The sequence below is a fragment of the Manis javanica genome, chromosome 7, assembly GCF_040802235.1.
Source record: "Manis javanica isolate MJ-LG chromosome 7, MJ_LKY, whole genome shotgun sequence".
NCBI classification, from domain to species: Eukaryota; Metazoa; Chordata; class Mammalia; order Pholidota; family Manidae; genus Manis; species Manis javanica.
In genome coordinates this window covers 50996423-51018345 of record NC_133162.1, presented here as the reverse complement: position 1 = coordinate 51018345, position 21923 = coordinate 50996423, and the positions used below count along the sequence as shown (strand labels likewise).

The following is a 21923-nucleotide window of genomic DNA, read 5'->3' as shown; positions in this document are numbered from 1 at the left end:
TTTTTGTTATTCTATATGTGAGTAGTGTTGCATTTAGTTTTTATTTCTCCTTTGTGTTCTCCAATTTTCAATTGTTCCACAATCTTTCCTTTTCTTTCATGATCCTGAAACTTTTGGAGAATTATCAGTTATTTTGTAGAATGACCCTTAATTCGGATTTGTCTGATGTTTTCTCATGGTTAAAAAGTGATGAATTTATGCTGTTTTGACAAGGATATCACACAAAAAATTTGCATCCTTTTCAGAGCATCTTATCAAGTAGTGCGTGAGGTCGATATGATAATCTTGTTACTTAGGATATTACACTTGATTCATTGCTTTGGTAGTGTCTGCAGAGTTTCTCAACTATAAATTACTAAAACAGGCAGCCATCTCCTACCTGGCATGATGGCTATCCTCAGATGCCTTGTAAAGCCTAAGATCTTCAAAAAGACCAAGAAGTTCATCTGGCACCAGTCAGACCAATATGTCAAAATTAAGGATAACTGGTGGAAACCCAGAGGCATTGGCAGTAGGGTGTGCAGAAGATTCAAGGGCCAGATCTTGATGCCCAGCATTGATTATGGGAGCAACAAGAAAACAGAGCACATGCTGCCCAATGGCTTCTGGAAGTTTCTGGTCCACATTGTCAAAGAGCTTGAAGGACTGCTGATGTGCGACAAAGCTTACTGCGTTAAGATTGCTCACATCGTCTCTTCTAGAACCCCAGTCACTGTGGAAAGAGCAGCCCAGGGTCCATCAGAGTCACCAGTCCCAATGCCAGGCTGCACAGTGACGAAAATGAAGAGACAGCTTGTGTACACATTGTATTTGTGTTAATAAAACCATAAAACTGCAAAAAGTTACTAAATTAATCCTTGTTATAAAGAAATATATTTAGGGGAAATACTTTGAGTCTGTTCAAACCATGTTTCTTCTCTTTTATCATCTATAAATGAATCTGTGAGTTAAAACCCAATATTAGTATTTACTTTGTTGATCACATTTTTCAAGCTTTGGGCCATGATGAACTCCTTCAGACTGACTCATATGTTCTTTCAACAAACCTTCATCGCTTTTTTTCTTTTTTTCCCTAAATCACACATTTTTTTTTGCCAGCACAACTTGTTCTGGGCTCGTCTTATTTTAATCTTCCACCTTTCATTATTGTTAAGGATATGGAAGACAGACTGTAATCAGGAATGACAACTGTGCTTCTGTCCTGGGCTACTGTGTGAATCAGTGTGGCCTTTTATTTTTACTTTACTCCTTTTTTATCCCCCTGGAGAAGATGTGGGTCTAGAAAAGGTTGAGAATTGGGAATTCGTTTTTGAACACTGGGCATGCTTAATTTTAGCTGACTATTGGATAGTTGAGTTTTTAAGCAGGGAGTACATTATTAATCAAATTCCCAGGGAGATATTTGGGCTACAGATAACTCTTGAAGTTATTAGCTCACAAATGGTACTAATTGTAGGGCTAGATGACATCACTAAGGCAGGGGGAATATTGATAGGCAGTGGAAAGGAACTGTGGAGTAGGCATGTGGCAATCCAATACTTAGGAACTAGGGGAGGAAGGGGAGGGGATAGGAAAGGATACTCAGAAGGAGTTACAGGTGGAGTGTGGTTAAAATTAAGAATATTTGATGTACCAGGGTAAAAGGAAGAAAGGGTTGAAACAGGAAATGATTAGTCTATTTTGTCAAATGCAGTTGAAATGCCCACCAAAATGGAGATCAAAAACCAACCATTGGATTTAGCAAGATGGTATTCATATATAACTAAGATAATATATTGCAAAGCTGATTCCAAGTTACTTTTTCCCCTTTATGCTATCACTCTGATGGCCTGCTTCTTGAAAAGATAGCATATTATTGTATCCTCACTTTTTGGCACATTTTCTCTCTCATCTGAAGTTTCCGGTTGTTTCAGGTACATACTGACAAGAAACCTACACCCGTACCTCCTGGGGTAATAGGTGTTTTCCCTTGTGAAAGTACCATCTACTTTTGATGAATGTATTTCCTGAAACCTTGAAAGGCATAGGTTTTCTCTTGAATATTGAAGCAAACCAGGACATGAATTAAAAAACTAAAAAAATTAAAAATTATCCTGCATTCACAGCCTTTTCTCATAAATTTTGATTTATGCTTACTTCTATTTCCTCTTTTCATTGAACATTCAGTTGTCCTAATAGACTTTTCTATTTTTCTTTTCTCCCTCTTTAAGTAGGTTTCAAAGAGAGAGTGGTAGCAACATCTTGTACTCACTGTGTCTCCCATATGAAATAAAGTTATATTAAAACAAAGCCATGTACTGTTTTCTTCCCATTTGCAAAAGGTTATCTGAAACAGGACTGAACCTTAGAAGTAGGAGCTCAATAAATATTTGTCAAATAAGTGGAAGGATACTTTACTATAAATTCAATTAATTTTAAATCACATTTAAAAATTCCATGATCTGTAGTTACCTTTTAAAAAATCTGATGTTCTCTCAAGTATATGAAATTATATTTTTCTAATTTTAAATTCTATTTGCTGTATAAAATATTTTTCTTGAGTGGCGTTGCTGTTTTGATTTGGAACCTTTCTTTCAAAGAACTGATTTTCTTCAAAGATGTTTCATGATTCAAAGCTTTCTGCTAATCTCTACTTCTGAGTTTCCCTAATCATCTCTCTTTTTTGGATTTTGTACCCTATCTGGGATTATGGGATAGAGGAAGATAATGCTATCTGGATGGACTGTTTCTGGTTGCTTTTCTCCAGGAATTTGTGTGGCCTTCTATAAGTCTTCCTTATCTTTTCAGTTACTGAGCCAATTATTTAATCTAAAGACAAATACCTCTGTTTCCAGTTTCTTAGTCCAAATGAGGAATGTGGCAATAGTCAACACTTGTCACTGCTCTGACTTGTTGATTAATTAATCGCTTCAATGAACACCCTCAGGCCTTTAAATCTGGGCTTGGGGCTTCATTGAACTTCTCTTAATTTTCTGTTCTGTTCAACTGGAATTTCTAGACTCATTTTGCTTTATCTATTTTCCAGATTGTTAAGATACATTTTCTTGTGGCAATATAGGTAGAAGTAATGTTTCACAGCTAGTGACAGGCACTGGAAACAACAGTAGCCTATACAAGGTTGAAGTGGGTACCTTTCACAGAGTTCAGTGTCTAGGAGTCCAGAATACACCATGGGGATTTCACAGTATTTTCAGAATCTCAGAGTGCTCCTATCTTCCTGGCCCACTATATTTAGCTTATCTCTGCAAGGTACAATGGTACAGTGGAACTCCAGCCATTATGCCTATTTTGGAGGTAGCAAGTGGGAAAGGGAGAGATCCAAAATTTCATTAAATTGTAGGAATTCAACATTTAGTCACATATTAGTCATGTTCTCATCAATCCTGACCCCAAGAATGATGTAGGGGAAACATAATACCGGAACCTATTCATAAAAATTGAACAATCCCAAGTCATTTTTCAATTTTCTTGTGTTATTTTTTAATTGTGCATTTCACTTTAGTCATTACTTATGATTTGTTATAAAACACTCACTATTCTGAAATATACCCCTATCCAGAGTAAACTTGCTTGAACCTAGTCAACTACATCGATTTGTACTCATATTCTATTTCTCAAAGTGGATTTCAGTATTCAAAAAGTAATTATACTTAATTTTGAAGGCAAGGAACCTATATGCATAGTGCAGTCCATTTCATGTGACACGCAATTAGTCCCTAATGTACTAGTGTCTAAGTAAATGATTTATATGTGCATATATAAACAGCATTGAAGGAATGTGAAATTCAAATATTCAGTCCAGGAAATGTGGACAGCCTATCACAGCAGGTAAAATGGCAATTATATTATAGTACTGAAAAATATAATGAACAGAGAAGATGAGTTCTGATGACATAAAGCATAGCCTTTTGACATCCTGAATTCACTGGTGACAAAAGTAGACTTCAGAATAGATATTTTTATAATGTAGCCTAGGGCATGATAAAGGAAACAAAAAAAAATTGCACATAAAACCTTTTCATGTTCATTGTCTACTGATATTTTCCAGTTCCATACTACTTATAGCCACCTAATATACTACCATATGTGACAGGTCAGATCATTTAGTAATAATACACTTTATTTACAGAAGCTTGATGAGATGTCTTAATATCTGATAGGGAAAAGCACCCATACTCTACTTTATGTTTTATTTTCCTCAAATTTAGTTGCTTTTTGGTCAATATATTTATTTTTCCAGAAGAATGTTAAAATAAATTTTTCAGCTTTCAAGTAAAAGATATTAGGAAGTATTGCACTTTGCTGAAGCTCCATAAGTATTATCACTAATATAGAAAACACATTAGGCAAATAAAGTTAAAGTATCACCTTTATTACAGGTAAAGTCTACATGGAAAGACATGGCCTAGATGTTATAAAATAATGGTTTTCCTAAATCTAGGTCCCAGAATTGGACCTACTTATCCAGTCATTGATGGTGCTAGAAAATTATGTGTGCCCCAATGCACAGCAAATATGCTATCTAGCTTATTGCAGATAACACATTAGATAGCATACTCTATAAGCAAACAAGTTTCAAAGAAAGAGAAGGGGAATGTGTTGAGGCTATTCATCCCTATCTACTTAGCCTAAACTCACTTAACAGGTAATATACTCCTCTGTCCATGGGTAAGTTAGGTGGAGAATTGATTGCAGTCATGTTAAAATATTGAATGTTCCTTAACAGTGAAGGAAAAAGGAGCAGACGCTATGGTTTCTCTTCCAATCATTGGAATAAAAAACAGATATATGTTGTATTCATGCGTTAATTGGGAAATTACTTAAATATTTCTATCCTGTTTTTCTATCAAATAAAATTTTGTCTCTCAATTTAGTCAAGCCCATGTCCTTAAAAATGAGCTAGAACAGGTTAAACCATTTGGGCCAGACATCACCACTGAGTTTTACTTTTTGACAAATTTTAATTACCTTCAGATTAATGACTGTTCAGTTTTTTTTTGTTCCTCTTGAATCATTTATAATACATGTTTTCCTAAATGTATCCATTCCATCTGGACAGCAAAATCTATTGACAAAGAGTCATACATAGTATTTTCTATAATTCCTTTAATCTCTTCTCTATCTAGCTAGATACTGTTTACTTCCTTCTAATTTGAATTCCCAATGCTTAGACACTGGCACGTGGCAGGAACTTAATAAATATGTATTGATTATATCTGCTTGGAGAACCATATTTCAGCATCAGTTAAAAGAACTGACACAAATTTGATCTATATGCTTTGGAACTGGCAGAGTTCTCATAAAGGAAACGCACTTTCACACTGATTATTTTTCTTACTTTGTGTTCCTGCCAAGTACTGTTGTTAAAGGCAAAAATAATTTTAGCAACAGGGATATTATATGAGAAAATGGAGTTTAATCATAAAATATTTATGAAATCAATACAGTTGTGAAAATACAAATAATTTATTTTGGTATCTATTTCATGTGTTGGGGGGAAGTAGTGAGCCCTAGATACATTCTGAACATTTTTCTCCCTACCCTCCATTAAGAAAGTAAAAATAAAAGTCACCTAATATTTTAAATCAAATATACAAGTTGCTTTGTGAAATCATGAAGCCTGAACTTACTAGGTAGGAGAATATTTTTTCACATTTTCCCACCACCTTTTTTACTTTTTGAATCTTTGTTTTATTATCCACTCCTTAGAAATCATAATTTAGTATTCCAGGTGGTAAAAGATCAGTATGGGAAGGGATTGTAGTTAAGGTATTTGAGGGATAAAAAGTAGAGATAAAGGAAGTAAAAAAAGAAAATTTAGTTTAAAAGAAATCCCAGATGACACAAATTTAACTTTCTCCCATAAACACATGGATGTATGAAGGGCTGATCTTAAATTCCATAATTAAGTTTAACATAGTGCCAATTTTTAAGTTATATTTTAGCTTCAAACTCACCTTTTATTATATGTTTTCTGAAGTTGGAGCTGGGGCTTTTCAATCCACATTTCTGCATTCCTTGTTGCTCTAGGCAAGGCTCTGCTAAAAAGGACCCTCAGGCACCTGTAAGTCTGGAGGAGGGAAAAGGGACTTGCCTCTGCTTGTCTTCTGTGCTTCATCATTGCAGCAACCGCAGAAACTTCCCAAAGTTTGCAGTTTTTCCAACATTCTCAAAACCAGCTTCACTCATCCTCACTCCATAAAATCACCACCAGCCAAGCAAAAGGTTTCTTTTCAGAGTTCTGAGTTTCAACTGTGTGGGGTCCCCTTTCCACATTTTAGTACTTCCAGTCCCTTTGGTCCTTCCTTTTGTTCTCCCCACCATAGGCATGATTACCTCTTCCTATATTTGTTACTTCTGTGACAGCCTACTTTTCTCTTTTTATTCAGTTATGTAAGCAACAACTTTATATACATGTAATAATTATTTATCTTCAGTTCTCCCTGTTTGTATGACTGATATCATTTCTATTTTCTTACTAGATACTGACTGATAGAAACACTGATCTCGCTGTCAAGGGAATTTGTGTCTTAATATTTGCCTTAGTCATAAAATGAGCTCTGCTGCTGTGAAGGGTATGTGAATTTCAGAGTAAGATAAACCAGGGTTCCAGCCAGACTCTACCATCTTCAGGTGACAGATTGGGGATTGGTGACTTTTAGGATTTGGGGAGAGTTACTCTAACCTTTCTGAACTTCAGTCTCCTCAACTAAAAACAACATCTACTCATAAATTTTTGAGAACTAAATGAAATACTGTTTGTAAATCATGTGTAAAGAATGCATTCAATAAATGATATGGATGATAATTATTATAAAGACTGTGATAAAGGCAGTGGTAAGTTTCAATTATTTATAAGTAAAGGTTTTGTACTTAATTTACATGCCTTATTTTAAAGCCTAAATTTCTAAAATTTAGACTTATTGAGTGATATATCAAACTTAAAAAAATTAGTGACAAATACAGGAATCATGATTATCCCTAGAGACTTTGAACATGCTTATCCACTAGAATCTCCAAAATAACGTCATTTCAGGTAAGTTTATCTATCATTCCATTGTTGAATCCTGACAGATAAGACTGTTAAATCAAACACTGACTGACAATATCAGGGGTTGTGATACTCTATAGGAAAGTAAAGGTTCAGGAAGAAATTTATAAAAAAAAAATACTTTAATAGCCAAGGGGAAATATTTCATTCATCTATAGTGTGCAGATATTTCCTTCTTAAGATAAGCAGTAGGATCTGTTGTTTAAATCATGGTCCTGTTCATCAGACCCTCTGGGTTCAAATCTAGGCAAAACCTTTGCTAGCTTTGTGAACTTGGACAACCGACTTCACTGTGTCTCAGTTTCATAAGTTATAAAATGAGGATAATAATTCCTAATACATAGGTTTAAATGAACTATTAGTGAGAACTTGTTCACCATGTAAGGCTTGTTCGTTATGCTTCAGAAGATTGGAAACTGACGAGAATTAGGCTTGGGGTGGATTAATGATTGTACATTGAGCATTGAGTCCCCTATACAGAATTTTATTGTTGTTAACAACCATTTGATCAATAAATATGAGAGATGCCCTCTCAAAAAAAAAAAAAGCACTTGCAACATTGTTTTGCCTGTTGAAAAAAGTGCATTTTTATCAAGTTTAACATTGACATAGATTAGGTCACTAGAAGCATTTCAAGTTCTTGCCTTTCTGGTGATATAAAAATGTAGCTTCAGTTTACAAGGAACTTTAACTTTGACTACATGTCATTTATAAGGCACAAGGCTACTACATGAAAGGCAATTGACAGTTTCCTACCATCTCCTCACATCATACTACAGTAACTCTGAATTATGTGGGATTGTAATTACATGAGAAGTTTTCATCAATAACTAAATTTTGTGCTATAATTAAAACATATTCACGCTGAATAAGGGTGTGAGGAATTGGTTGGTCCATGAACCTTCCTGGTGCAAACTACTTTTTTTGTCCCTTTTCCTTGAAATTTTCTCTCTGGTTCCCCTTGGCTAAGAAGTAATCACCTCTCGTAAAGAGCATATTGATCACACATACGTACCAATTGTGAGGAAAACAGTGAAAACCTAGTAAATGGTCAGCTACATCACCGGGTAAACGTATCTGATTGTTTTGCCACCAAAACTGAACTTGAACTGAACACTGGCTTTTCTTTGGAAAGATGGTGGATTTTAGTTTAATCTCAGGAAGGAAGACAGTGATAAAAGAGGGAGGGGGAAAGAGCTGAAATGAGTCTTACCAGAGCAAGCAGCAGGTAAAGGTGATTGATAGCTTGTGTTATCCTCAGTGTAAGGCTCCATCAATATAATTAAATTAAAGGTGAAGAGTTGGTTTGGAATTTTCTCATCACTCCTCAAAATCACATGGGAGTCGGTTAACAAAGCTGCTTTCTTACACATAAGAAAGTTCAAGGGAATTGAAACAAATAAGGTCAGAATCATGAGACTATCTGGCTCTTTTGTCTTCATTAAATTTCATCAAGTCTCTGACATAAAGCATGTGAGTAACAATAGAAAGGCCACATTTCATGTGAATAAGAACTCTCAGGGTTTTTATTTGAGTTCATATTGAACTAAAGAAAATGACATGTCAGTTAGAAATGAAACTCCCTGGATTCATTCAGAAAACATGGATTGAGTACCTACTATGTTCTAGGCTAGGTGCTATTCATAGAGCCTAAACAAGATCTTTAGAAAATTTGTACATTTTAAAATAAGGCCAGTTGGAATTTCTTGGAAATATGAGAGTTTCTGACCTTGAGTATAATAAAACTATCTGTAGAAGAACAGAAGAAGAAATAAAGCAAAATAGGAATACATGAGAAAAAGTTAAGAATATTCACTTTCACTAGTGTTTGTCGATTGTGAGGTGAAAGTTTAAAAAAAGTACTGTGATTTTAGGATGAGTTAAAATTTTAAAAGCATATGAATAATAGTCAACTCACTGTATGCTAGGCACTGAGCACACATGCATGTTATCCATTCAATTCTATGTTTCATACTTTAAGAGAAACCATGTCAGTATACAATGTATACAGTTGTAACCAGCATAAATGAGAAAAAATTAGGAGACTTGTGAATGGTAAAAATGTGTGCTCTGATAAGATTCCTGGACTTTGTGAAAGAGGAATTGAACTTCACTGGCTCTCAGAGGCAGACAAGGAACAATGCAGGAAGTTATAGGTAGTAATGAATATTAAGCTTAGATACTCTCTTCAGAATTAAGGCAATACTTTAGCTGCTGGCAGTGGTGGCTTCTTGATAATTTCCCTTACCTGAAGAGAGTCTTCAGCCCAAATCTAATGGCTATTATTGATGCCTATCAGGTAAAGAAGGATTGAAGAGGAAGTAGAACTCTCCTCACTTCCTTTACTCAAAGGCAAGGCAACATGAAAGCGCCAGCTCCAGACCGCCACAAGGGGTCCACTGAGGCCTCTTGTAACAAGTTAAACATCTCCGTCCACCCAATCCTACTTTTCTTCACTTTCCCAGAGGTGTTGATTTAGGAAGCATCTTGCCATAAACCTGTACTCAAATCTGTGCATTAATTTTGAATCCAACCTAAGACATATGTTTTTGTTCAACATTAGGGAGAGTTTCCTCAAAAGGAGAATTGCCTTAAAATAGTGTGGAATACCTTAAGAGGTTGTGAGTTCTCCATTTTTGGAGATAGTCAAGCAGAGGCAAGGTGACCATGAGCTAAAGTTGGTGAAGAGGAAGTATTTTTTCATTAGGAATTGTAATGAGTAATTTTAAAAACTGCCTTTAACTTATTATATAATATGATTTAAAAATAGTAGAGCCACTCTCTTTATAAAATCTATGTCAATTGTGTTTCTTTTACTTAGGCTCAGGTTACCTATGAGGGAAGATGATTCTTTACATACCTCAGGTTCTCAGTTGACTCCTGGAAAAATATATAATGAATAGTCTGGCTCAAGTTTTCACAGTACAGTGCTACTAAAAGGAAAAAAATTAATGTAAAATGTAATGGAAGAAATGCAACAATAAGAAAATGAACAGCCTGATTAAAAAATGGGCTAAAGACTATAACTGTTACCTCACTAGAGACAACAGACAAATGGCAATTGAGCGTATGAAAAGATGAGAGAACTACAAATTAAAAACTACTAAATACCTGTTAGAATGGCCAAAATTCTGACAACACCAAAAGCTGACTAGTAGGTGGAGCAACAGAAACTCTGATACACTCCTGATGAGAATGCAAAAGAGTATGGCCACTTTGAAAGACAGACTGGCAGTTCCTTGCAAAACTAAACAAATCCTTACTGTATGATCCAGCAATCATATTCCTCATCATCTACTTATGAAAACTTATGTCCACATAAAATACCGCACTTACTCAAAATTGCTAAAACTTAAAAACAACCAAGATGTCCTTCAGTAGGTAAATAAACTGTGGTATATCTAGAAAATGGGATATTACTTAGCACTAAAAATAAATGAGCTATTAGGCCATAAAAACATATTGCGGAAAATACATGCACATTACTGAATGAAAGAAGCCAATGTTAAAGGGCCACATATTGTGTGATTCCACCTATAGGACATTTGGAAAAGGCAAAACTGTGGAGACAAAAATATCAGTGATTGCCAGGGGTTGGAGGAGGGGTAATAGATGAATAGGCTAAGCACAGAGGACTTTTAGGGCAGGAAATTACTCTATATGTTACACTGAATGGTGTCATTAGGCATCTGTCCAAGCTCTGAATGTATACCACCAAGAGTGAATCCTAGTATAAGGGGGGCAATAATGATATGCCAGTAACCCCAACAAGCCTACCATTCACAGGGAGATACTGGTAATGGGGGTGGCTCTCTATGTGTGTGGGGAGGGGTGTATGGGAAATCTCTGTTTCTTCTGCTTAATATGGTTGTAATTCAAAATTGCTAAAAAAAAATCTATGTATTTAAATATATTAAATATAATAACAATATATTAGGGACAAACATTTGGTTATCCTAATATTTTGAATTATATCCCAGGTTGTAAATAGTCAACAATCTTTGACAGCCCGTAAGACCTCTTGTGTTGACTCTAGGCCAAGTTTACTGTTTCAAACTCACCCATAATGTCTCTAGGCGACATCTAACTTCCTTTCGCTCCCATGAATCTGACCCCATTTCTCATAGATAGGAATGCTTAATTTACAAAGCAGAGGCTGATTCCCACTTTCAAAGAAAAAAGTGCCGGATCACTTTCTCAATCTCTGTTGCAGTGAGAGAATGATCACTTGGTCCAGGCATCACCAGTCAGAGTCATCAACGCCAAAGTTTGATATAAACTGTGATATAATATATATCAGGAATAGCCAGACAACATGTCTTTGAAAACCAGTACCATGGAAAAGATGTCCCTTGTTCCACCCCAAACCTCTGTAACTAGAAATCAGTCCAAAGTCCAAGTACATCTCAAGAAACCACTCTCATAAGCATGTCTAGAAAGAAAAGATCTCCAGTTCCAGTTATAAGGTTTCACTAATTTAAAATGTGGGAAATCTTTGGGGATACTGGTCTGAATGGATTTTGGTTTATTAGACTAAGGAAGTAGAAGAGTTAAAGGAGAGTGCATTTACCTGAAATTTTGGATTCAGTTGGCTTGTATTATTTTCTCAGTTGTTTTTTTCTAAAATATGGACACGATGGTGCCCATGAAAAGTAAATTTGAAACAAAAAAATACTACTATGGTGTTGAAAGCCCATCCTTCATTGGTCATATTAACTGGCAGTGTCATTTAAAGCTTCTCATCAAGGTGCGGATTCAGGTACCTAAGAATATAAATGCATTACATTAAATCAGAAGTAGATTTTCAGAGATTCTGAAGTATGTTGCCTTCGTGAGGACTGTAGAGTTCATATGAATGTTAAATGTCTTATCCAACGCAAAATTTAATTTGCTCTATGTTGTATCTGTTAACGACATGGAACCATCTACTCTAGTGTCCTCCTTGAATCTCACAGACACCACATATCACATTCACATCTTTGGCATGTCATCATTTGACCTGAATGCCTGAGTAGGGCATAGCAGAGGAAGTCTCCACCAGTGCTCTGATCTGTAGGACAAGCTTCTCTGCTTCTCATCCTTTAGGAAACAACTGATCCAATGGTAGTCTCAATATTTGTGGTAGATCTGGGTGCTGCTATATGGAGTCTTGCTGCAGAATCCTATCAGTGGCATCTAGAAATGTGGGATAATGTCACAGTTATAATATACTCCTTCTGCTCAGCTTTATTTTTGGTATTGTTGCTATTGCCTCTATCAGAGATTAAAGACTTGCTATGGGACACAGTTAGAGGATGTGGGCATTTTCTATTTGCTCCACTACTCCCTGAAGTCGAGCATGTCCAGGCAGGACTGTTATCAAAGGCCACGGGTCTTCAGGAGACAAACCACCCCCTGTGTGTCCTGAAAGCGCAGAAACAAGTGGCTTGTACTCCTGCCGTGCTTACATCTGACCCACACTGAAAACCCTGAGAGTTCCTCCCACAGAGGAGAAAAATGTCAAAACCTCACGGCTCCTTACACACGGCTCTGCACATTGTGTCATTAGCCAAGGAGCTGAGGAGAGAAACACTATCCCACACTGTGCTGATCCTACATTTCTCCCTCCCAAACTATAGTCATTCTTGTAGCTTTTTTTCTTTTCTATCTCTGTCCACCAGAATGCACAATATATGAGGGTAGAAACCTTATCTGTGGTGCATTCAGTGTCTAAAGCAAGGTCTTACACAGAGTAGATATGAAATACATAGCTATTGAGTAAATGAAAGATGAATGTGTATTTGAATGAATACATTTTTATCAAATTAAAATATATAAAAAACTATGAGGATGAGACTAATGATGAGATGAATTAAAAAATGATGAGAAAAATATAGCAGGAAAAAAATATAGTAGGAACACTCTTGAAAGTAGCAGATATTATGGGAAATGATGGTATGAACTTCATATTCTCTACTCCAGCATCTGTCTTGCACTGAATAGATGGGAAGAGTAGTGCATTGCTTTCTGCAAGTAGTGAATTGGTTTCATATCTAACTCATAATGAAAAAAGATATGATGGATTTATGCAAGAATAGATATATTTGTTTAGGAAATTACGTGTTATCTTATAATTACTCCATCCAGTGGATGGACTGCTTATAAGAAATGTAATTGCAATGAGACACAATGAGTGATAATACTTCTTTCTCATTCAGCATTGCCTTTGAAGATATGTATGAATTGCTAACACTTTACAGACTTTGGACTTGGAACAATGAAAGACAGAGAATGAATGACATACCCAAGCAAATCATGCTGATCAGATATAGTTATTCCATTTTCTCTTCATCACTCTACTGTGCAATTAATTCACAGGGCTCCAAAAGCATGGAGCATAAAAACAGAAAATATTTTACATGTATCCTAGCTTTACTTGATCTTTCCATTTTTAGACAAACAAGACAAAAAAAAAAAAAAACCCCATGAAATTTAACATATTTAAAGTAAAAGAATTGATGTTTTTCAGAAAAACCTCACTTTCTTACATAATAGATTATTATTTGGCAAATAAGTAAAGTTTTCACATTTCTCAGATAATCATTAAAAATGGAGCTATGGCTGCCGTACTAATTATGGTGTAATGAAAGAGACAAACCCGAGAATGGTGATGGGAACAATTACTGTAATATTATCTGGGACTTTTCTTCTAACCTCTTCATCCAGAGTGCTTCCTGGGGTTAGAAACTCAAATCCAAGGCAGGTATTTATAGAATATCTTATGTGATATTTTTAAGCTGTTGAAAATGGTATCTTCCATGCTACCCACTCAGTAACCTTAGTATGGTTGATAAGTGCACAAGGCTGACCCTGCATGGGATGTTTCCAGCTGGGAGAAGTCTTTGTCACATTTCCGCATTCAGTGCCATATTTGAAATACCAAGCCTCCAAATAACTATAGAGATAATTAGAGGAAAAGTCACTGATATTTAAGATCATCACTAGATGAAACATATTTATATATCCAATTTAGAGAAAATAAAATAACATTTGTATTTCTCAGAAAAAAATCTTTAAGTTATTTCTGTAGTTGTTTTTAGTTCTTAGGCAGGCTAAAGACCCTGTGCTTTTTAACTTGAACAGGCCAACTCTGTGAGGACTTGCCCTTTCTCTATTTAGAGGCAATGTTTACAGTACTATATGGAAATTAAATCTTGTGTGTTGATTTATATTTGAAGATAATGCTTGAAATGCAAGAAGTAGAAGCTTTGTTCTGTTTGTTAAGGAGAATATGCCTTATGAACTTGCCCTTTTTATGTTGTCTGATTTAGTGACTTTGTAATTTTAGTTACTGAATTTGAGTGATGTCTTTCAATTTGTACACATTTAATTGGTAGAAATTGTTTTTCTCTAAAAAGTACTATTAATTCAATAGTGCATTTTATAATCAAGTGTTAGAATCAAGGAAATGTGGTATATGATGGCAGCCAAAAAATACTTCATATAATGGATAATTATCCCAAAATGTCCTTTCACACCTATAACTACTTTTAAGTTCTATGTTAAAGATCAATAATTAATATGGAAATTATAGAGGGGAGTTAGTCTGAGAATTTCATGGTCTGTTCTGCTTGTGGCTGATCCTGATGGGGGACAAAATAGCACATGAATTAATGTTAGTACCACTTGTCCAAAGCCAGACTCCCTCCTTTTCCTGCTCTATCCATATTAAATCCTGACTTTATTCCTGATATTCTTATGAACTTGCCCTTTTTTATGTTGTCTGATTTAGTGACTTTGTAATATTAGTCTTAAACAAATACCTCTGTTTTCAGAATTACTGATACATGTGATCTCACTGGCATCTCAGCATCAGCTTTTCCAAAGAATGATCACTGACATATCCATAAACTTTTAAAATCTGCAATTGCACTGGGTAGCAAAAGCTCCCTCCAGGCTTCAGTCTTACAATGCAATCTTTGCCCTGCCCTTTTAAGTCTGGCCCCAGTCCTCCTTGTAAATGTTTAAGAGTTTGATAATAAACATTTGAAAGTCCACTGTCTTTTTCACATACTAGCCTCCCAAAGGCTGGTAGCCAAATGCATACCTCTCTCTACCTGCCCCTCCAAGCAGAAGGGAACCTGCTTGGAGGTTCTGGGAACCTGATCAATCCTCTCAAAAAGATAAAGGATTGTGATGTTGGGGGTTTCTTAATGAGATGGGCCAGTCAGGTCCTGTTAGAATGAAAGTCATAAGCATAAAAGGGGCCTATTCAAACTTAAATATCAATGAATAGCTAATGACTGCTGAGTTGAGGAAATCATTAAAATAAAAATCAGAGACCTAGAGAAAAAAAATGGTGAAAGGAAAAGAGACAATAAAGGAAGAAGAATATTTAAAACACATCATCAGTAACATAAGAAATATAGAAGATAGTTTGAATCAATGAAATTAACAAGATGCTGTAAAAAAAAGACTACCCTAGAAACAAACAAGAAGCTCTTGGAAATTTAATACACAATAACAGAAAATGAAAGCTCAATATTAAAGAGAAAGGTGAAGACACACCTCAGATCAAAAAATAATTAGGGATATGAAACAGAAGAGAAAAGTATAAAAATTAGAGGACCTTTAGGGGAACTCAGCTTTCAAATAATAATTCTAGAAGAAGTTATGGAATACAGATATTATCCAATTTTTAACTGAAAGAAATTTCCTAAGAAGCAACAATTTCCAAATTGATAGGGCCCACCCACCTCAGTGTTCTGCAAAATGGATTAATACAGATGTACAACAAGGCATTTGTTCATAAATTTCAAAACACTGAAGAAAGAATTGCCTAAAATTTATGAAAAGGGAAAGCATAACATTCAAGAAAAAGAGAGACATCAGATTTCTCATTGGCAGACCTGGAAACCAGAAGTCAATTAAAGTGTTTTCAAATTTTTTAAAGGAACCTCATTTCCAGTTAAAATGCTTTACCTAGTCACTTTTAAAAAGTCAATTAAACATGAGACAGAATGAAGATAATTTCCAGACATACAATTTCTCAACAAATTTACTGCTTACACACCTTCCTCAAGAAGCAAATGAGGAATATTCCTCATCAAATTTGAAATAACCCAGATAAAGAGACTCAAGCAATTCAGGAGCTAGAATTTAACACTAAAATGAGGTAAGTTGATGTATATATAGCTCAAGGTGAAATGTTATCTGTCTGCCTCCAGAGAATCCTGGACAGATTGGAGCAAGTCAGAAAGCTCCACTGGAAATTTCTTTAAAAAATGTGGAATTGATTGAAAAAAATGAGTTTGACAATGTTAAGAGAAATTTTGTAACACTGAGGGGACAATAGTATATATCTGATACTAAGTACATGGAAAAAAATGAATATATGAAATAAGAAAATCATCTCTAAGGAAAACAAAATATGAAGGAAAACAGAAGCAATCATAACATAAGGCATTACTACATGGTTTGGATTTGACAGCATTGACATAGCCATGTTAATGTGCACATTGAATTTTGAGCTAACCGAATTCAGTATACAAACAAAGTAGGTGAATGAAATATGTCTTCTTAATTTTATGGAGCAGGAAGGTGAAAGACAGCCAAAATTTTCATCTTCCAAAATGGAAGATCAAAAGATGAGACCTAACTAAGAGGAGAGAAAAAGATAGATGGATAGATAGATAGATATATAGACAGAATGACAGAGAATATATGCACACTGTTTAGGCATATTTGATTAAAAAGCAAAATAATTTACTGGAAAGCATTGAAAATTGTTGCCTCAAAAAAGCAGATACTGGAGAAGGAGTTGTGAAATGCTTTTTTTCCTCCCCACTCCTTCCATTATAATAAACTTTGTAGAATGACTAGACTTTATAAATTTATGATAGTAAGTACAAAACTAAATAGTAATTAAGTCTATAATAAACATTTTAATAGTATATGTATTTATCTTTTTGTTGTTGTTAAGACTCCTCTCTACCCCTCCTATTTCCATCTAGTGAACACAGTTTTGTACACTTTTTTGAATTTATGCAGCTGGGGTTAGTTTCACCTACAGGTATACCTTGAAAATATTGAGGTTTCAGTTCTAGACCACTGAAATAAAGTGAATATTGAAATAAAACATGTCAAATAAATTTTTTGGTTTTCCAGTACATCTAAAACTTAATTTACACCATAGTAAGGTCTATTAAGTGTGCAATAGCATTTTCTCTTATGTGCATATATTAATTTAAAAAATATTTTCTTGCTAAAAAATGCTAACCATCATCTGGCCTTTCAGAGAATAGTAATCCTTTTGCTGGTGTAAGGTCTTGACTTGATACTGATGGTTGCTGACTGATCAGGGTAGTTGCTGCTGATCGTCATGTTGACTATGGCAATTTCTTAAAATAAGACAAAGAAGTTTGCTGCATAAATTGACTCTATTTCATGAACTATTTCTCTGTAGCCTGCGAAGATGTTTTCACCCACAGCATTTCTTTCCAAATTGGAGTCAATCGTCTCAAATCCTTTTGCTGCTTTATCAACTAAGTTTATGTGACGTTTTAAATCCTTTGCTCTCATCTCAACAAATTTAGCAGTGTCTTCAACAGGAGTAGACTCCACCTCAAGAAAACATGTTCTTTGCTCACCCATAAGAAGCAGTTCCTCATCTGTTTAAATTTTATCCTGAGATTGGAGCAATTCAGTCACAATTTTAGGCTCCACATCTGATTCTAGTTCTCTTGTTATTTCCACCACATGTGTAGTTACTTCCTCCACTGAAATCTTGAACTGCTCCAAGTAATCTATGAAGGTTGGACTCAACTTCTTCCAAACCCTTGTTAGTGTTAATATTTTGACCTCTTCGCATGAATCACAGATGCTCTTAATAGCATCTAGAATGGTGAATTCCTTCCAGAAGATTTTCAGTTTATTTTGCTCACACCTATCAGAGGAATCACTATCTATGGCAGCCATATCCTTATGAAATGTATGTCTACAATAATAAGACTTGAAAGTCAGTATTGTTGCCAGGCAGCTGCATCTGGGAGGTCTCTCCCTGCTCACTAGGTGAAGCACTAGGAGAAAGCTCAACCTGGACGGGGGAGGGTCTTGACTCTGAGAGAAAGAATTCTCGAACTGGTCAGATGAGTATAGGTAAGGAAGGAATTCATTAAAGTGAGATAGTAGGGAATGGTAGCATCCCTGTAGGCAGCAGAGAATAGGGAGAGATCCTGGACAAGCACCCAAAAGATGATACCGGGGTTCTTGCTTACAGAGCTGAAGAATGAACTTTGCAAACACTGAAGGTAGTCAAACAAGAAAGAGGTTTTTTACTGATAGACGTATACAGAACTCCCAGGCATATACTGGGAGGGGCAAGGCTGCCATTTATGGCTCAGGTCTAGGGGTTTTATGCCTGTTGCACTGACTAGGGAGAGAAGCTGTTTGTTTTCTATAGGTTCCCAACAGAATGCCAGCTACATTTTAGCCAGTCATACTAAAGGTCATTTCTATTTTGAACTAATATGCCTTGATCAAGCTATGTGAGCTATGTGACTTAATAGTCAGTAAAAATGTTTCTGTATCAGGAGGTTTAGTGCAAACCTTCTCATACATAGTTGAATTGTTTCAGCTCCAAGTCTCCTGTTTTCACATTCCCAAGGTCCTTAGTAAGCATCCCGTTTGTCCTTCCCAGGGCTCTACCTGGACAGGGGCTGCCCCTGGTCCTTCCCTGTCTCCCTGTCTCAGTAAGACTCCTTGACCCATGGGCTACAGAAAGAATGTTGTGTTAGCAGGCATGAAAACAATATGAATCTTATTGTACATTTCCAGTAGAGAGCTCTTGGTGACCAGATGCATTGTCAATGAGCAGTAATACCTTGAAAGGAATCTGTTTTTCTTAGTAGTGGATCTCAACAGTGGGCTTAAAATATTCAGTACATCATGTTGTAAACAGATGTGCTGTCATGCAGACATTGCTTCATTTATAGATCACAGGCACAGTAGATTTAGCATCATTTGTAATGGCTCTAGGGTTTTTAGAAGGGTAAATAAGCATTGGCTTCTGCTTAAATTCACAGCAACATTAACCCCTAACAAGAGATGCAGCCCATCTTGAAGCTTTGAAGCCAGGCAATGACTTCTCCAGTCTAGGTATGAAAGTCCTAGATGACATCAGTCTTCCAGTATAAGGCTGTTTTATCTACATTGAAAATCTGTTGTTTAGTGTGGCTGCCATCATTAATAATCTTCGCTAGATTTTCTGGATAACTTGTTACAGCTTCTACATAAGCACTTGCTGCTTCCTCTTGCACTTTTATGTTACAGAGATGGTTTCTTTTCTTAAGCCTCCTGCATTAACCTCTGCTAACTTCATACTTTTCTTCTGAAACTTCCTCAACTCTCTAAGTCTTCATAGAATTGAAGAGAGTTAGGGTCTGCTCTGGATTAGGCTTTGGTATAAGGGGATATTGTGGCTGGTTTGACTTTTCTATCCAGACCACTCAAACTTTCTCCTTATCAGCAGTGAGGCTGTTTTGCTTTCTTATTGTTCATGTGTTCACTGGAGTAGCATTTTTAATTCCCTTCAAGAACTTTCCCTTGGCCTTCACAACTTGACTATTTGGTGCAGGAGGCCTAGCTTTTGGCCTGTCTCAGCCTTTAGCATGCTTTCCTCACTAAGCTTAATTATGTCTAACTTTTGATTTAAACTGAGAGGCCATTGTGGGGCTATTAATTGGCCTGATTACAGTAATGTTTTGTCTGAGGATACAAGGAGGATTGAGGAGGGGGAGAGAGGTGTGAGGGAATATCTGAGTCAGTAAAGCAGTCGGAACACATACAATGTTTATCAATTAAAGTAGTTGTTTTATATGGGCACAGTTTCCCAAAACAATTATAATAGTAACCCTGATCACTATAATAAATATAATAATACAACTTGAAATACTGGGAGAATTATTAAAATGTGACATAGAGACATAAAGTGAGCAAATGCTGTAGAAAAAAATGGTGCAAATAGTTAGCTCAACACAGGATTGCCACGTATCTTCAATTTGTAAAAAATGCAGTATCTTCAAAGCACAATAAAGTAAAATGCAATCGCACATGGTATGCGTGTTTTTAAAATAAGGAAATTGAGGCTTATATCTAAAGTCTCACTGTTCTTGAGCAACAAGACCACAGCTAGAGAGCAGGCTTTTTACAAGTACACTCAATTCTTTAATTCACTTGTTTTTTAGATTTTAACTGGAAGGCATAGTATAGTTTGCAGAGCAAATATTTAGATAAAATATATACACCTTTCTAAGTAGAAATGGGCCATCTCCTAAATGTGTAGGCTTGTTTATTTTCATTTAAAAATCCTGTCAAGTCCTTAATAACATGACTGAACAAAATAAAACAAAATCACTTGTAGGGACAAGTAGAAAATCAAAACATTAATTAAAGAGAAAACACAATGTAAGTATTAATTGAAAATACCTTTTTCTATCCCACAAAGCATTTGTTAGCTCTGGAGTATTTTGTTTCTACTGTCAGTAAGGAGAGGCAAAACTTGGTATGTGAAATAAATCTGAACCACTATTACTACAGATTTTTAAATTTCCTGGAGAGGTAATTTTTAAAAGAGGTAATTAAATTGAATGCCTGTTAATTGATGTATGCTAAATGAAGATGTAATAACACACAAACACACACACACATATACATAATATAATATAATATATATGTAATAATAAATCTGTCTTCTACCACCACAGTTTTTTAAAGAAAAGGCACCTCTACCAAACAAGTCTCAATGTGTAAGCAGATACACCTAATTTGATCAAATAAAATTGTATTAAAATGTATCTATATTGTCCTTATTTTTCAGATTTATTTGTTTAGTTGGTTATCTATTTATTTTTAGGTTAATGGAACTTCATCACAGGCTGTGTTTAGCCTGAGCAGCAACTTCATTTCTTTCCCAAACTACTCCAGTTCTTTTTCACTGATTTCCTTGCTGTCACTCTTGATCCCTATTCTGAGCTATCCATTAAGACACCCATTTAAAAAACAAACAATAAACAAACCAGATTATCTATTTCTAATCTGTAATATTAAGAAAAAAGAGACTAACAAAATATTTTGGGAATGTGTAATGGAAAGGTAAACCATTCCATTTCAGCAGAAAGGGATAGTGAGAAATACACTAACAGATAGCAGCCAGGATAAGGATTTGTGCCGAGTCAATGGGAGATCTCATAAATTTTGGGACATAATATGTTGCTAGAGGAACCAAGGAGCATAATGGGATATAGGAAAAAGGAAGGCTGAGATAAACATTTGTTATTTCTGACTGTCTAAAATCTAAATCCCTTCTACTCTATTTTGTGGGAATATTCCTCCTTTTATGGTGAAGTTGAAGAGACCTCGGTCTTACTGATCTAACAGCTATTTCTCAGTCACATGACATAATGTTGGCATATCCCAGCCAGCACTTCCACTCCTGAATAAGCGACTCAAAGAAAAAGGGCCTGTTATGCATTCCTCAGTAGAAAACTTTGCAAGGTGTAACCACAGAATCACATGGAGTTATGCAAAATATGTCAATGCAAATGTCTTTAGTGCTAGGAAGAGAGTCAAATATACACAAAAATAACTGAAATGATGAAAAATTAGGGATAGTTTTACACACATTGAAGATAAATATAATGTGAACCCATGGATATCAATTCAGGGCTTACCCCCCATCTTGCCAATGGGTTTCAGCCCCTGGGCAAGTTCACTATGGATTCAATGTGATCAAAGAAATGACAGTAGAGTGTTCTTGGGGTGCAAGAGTTATACCCAACTTTATTTCCATGGTCAGGTCAATCACTCAAATCCCCTTCACTCAGAGTGAGTCTGC

At 35.6% G+C, this 21923-nt stretch overlaps 1 pseudogene; it reads left to right on the top strand.

Moving 5' to 3' along the window:
* The first annotated feature begins 387 nt into the window (after positions 1-387).
* LOC108384400 (large ribosomal subunit protein eL32-like) lies at positions 388-830 on the top strand (annotated as a pseudogene).
* Positions 831-21923: the final 21093 nt, after the last annotated feature.